General features: G+C 58.4%; 1 non-coding gene across 1 annotated transcript; it reads right to left on the bottom strand.

The window, feature by feature from the left end:
* Positions 1 to 276: 276 nt before the first annotated feature.
* Positions 277 to 349, bottom strand: TRNAV-CAC (transfer RNA valine (anticodon CAC)). Its single transcript has one exon. It is a non-coding gene; the product is annotated as a tRNA-Val (tRNA).
* Positions 350 to 1872: the final 1523 nt, after the last annotated feature.

Genomic DNA, 1872 nt, shown 5'->3' with positions numbered 1-1872 from the left:
CAGGAAGAGTGACTTGAGCGCAGACACTGAAAGAAAGTCTTCCCTGAGCAGGAATCGAACTTGGGCCATGGCGATGAGGGCACTGAACCCTAGCCACTAGACCACCAAGGAGTTGTAGACAAAAGGTTATTTCGCTTCTTCAGGAGAAAGATGAGTCGTCAGAGAGCAGGAAAAGAAATACCTCAGCGCCTACAGCTGAGTGCGTGCCTCACCCCGTGCCTGTCGCCTTTGCCAATGCGAACGCAAATGTCCGCGGTGGGGTGGGGGAGAGCAACCTGTTTCCGCCCGGTTTCGAACCGGGGACCTTTCGCGTGTGAGGCGAACGTGATAACCACTACACTACGGAAACGGGACAATCTCCAGTACTTAACACTGTATCCATGAAATCCCGAATGCTGCCACCAGCATCCAGAACACCAAATTTAACACTCAAACAGGAACCTTGAAGCCCCAAGCTCGCTCAGACGCGGAGACAGCGGTTCGTGAGGGCCCTGCTTTAGAGTTCCTCATCTCCCCTCAAGTGAGGACACTGGGGCCCCCACAGGCTGCATTCGGGGTCCCGCACCCAACGCAGAGTCCTCAGACCCTTAGCTCCGCCCCCGAGCTCAGGTGTCGCCCCCGCCGACTGCCCAGCTCCCGGAAGCCGCAGGAGGCGGGGACAGTGGGTGCGTCCGAGGCCAGGAGACCCCGCAGCCCAGCGGTGTGGACGCCGCCCCTCCCGCGCTGCGGACCCGCGCCTCGGTGGCCCTGTTCATGGCGCAGGCGGTCAGCACTCTGGGGTCTCAGGAATGATCGCCGCTTCCAATCCCCCGGGACCCGCCCTCCCCGCTGCTCCTTTGTACCTGACTCCTGGGCTCTTTCTCTGCAGGCCGACTCGCCGCTGCACTTCCCGGTGTTCTCCTGGCAAAAGGGAGTCTCTTTGGTGTTCTCTAAAACCTCACCCCACCGACCCTGGGTGGGCTCAGAACCACCAACCTTTACGGTTAACAGCCAAACGCGCTAACCGATTGCGCTACGGAGACAGCAGTACCGGCCTTTCCTGGAGTCTTTGGAGTTGACACTTCTTCCTAGGATAAGACCCCTGCCCCCGGGAAACGGTGCCATTTCCGTGCCCTCTGCCGACATCAGATGCCAGAGCCCCCAGAGATACGAGGAGCCAGGGCTCCTATCCTGCGGGCCTGAACGGAAATGGATCCAAGGACAGCTGAACACACGGTGGGCTCCCATGATGGCTCTTCCCGCTTCCTCGCCTACACCCAATGAATCAGAGTTTGCCCACCCTGGCAAAGGCCTCCGGGGCCGAGGTTGTGCTTCGGTTTCCTGTGTCCACCAGGCGGTTTCCACCAGAGTGGGCTTCCCTGGGGCTCAGACGGTAAGAATCCGCCTGCAATGCAGGACACCCGGGTTCAATCCCTGGTTTGGGACTATCCCCGGAGGAGGGCATGCAACCCACTCCAGTATTCTTGCCTGGAGAATCCCCATGGACGACGAGCCTGGTGGGCTAAGTCCATGGCAAAGAGTCGGACAGGACTTAGCGACTAAGCACAGAGGTCGCGGGGGTGGTCGCCCTGTGTCGCACGCTGTTGGGCACTCATTGGGATGCTCTAGGAATTGGATGAATACATTGTCGTCTTTAGCCCTTGTTCCATGAAGACCGTTGAGAATGGAAATATAGAAAAGTTTTCGAAGTGAACAGTTCTTTTTAAAAAGCCTTTATCCCAGTTTTTTAATTCCGCAGCATCCAGTCAGTGGGCAACGGAAAGGCTCCCAGAGTAGCGCCAGCTGGGTGGAGCTCCCGCATCCCAGCCACCTGGGAGTTCTGTAAGGTCCACCTGGGAGCAGGAAAGGGTGGAAACCAAGCTGGGATGGTGG

Source organism: Odocoileus virginianus, unplaced genomic scaffold (genome assembly GCF_023699985.2).
Source record: "Odocoileus virginianus isolate 20LAN1187 ecotype Illinois unplaced genomic scaffold, Ovbor_1.2 Unplaced_Contig_78, whole genome shotgun sequence".
Taxonomy (NCBI): Eukaryota; Metazoa; Chordata; class Mammalia; order Artiodactyla; family Cervidae; genus Odocoileus; species Odocoileus virginianus.
This window is presented reverse-complemented; position numbering and strand designations above follow the sequence as displayed.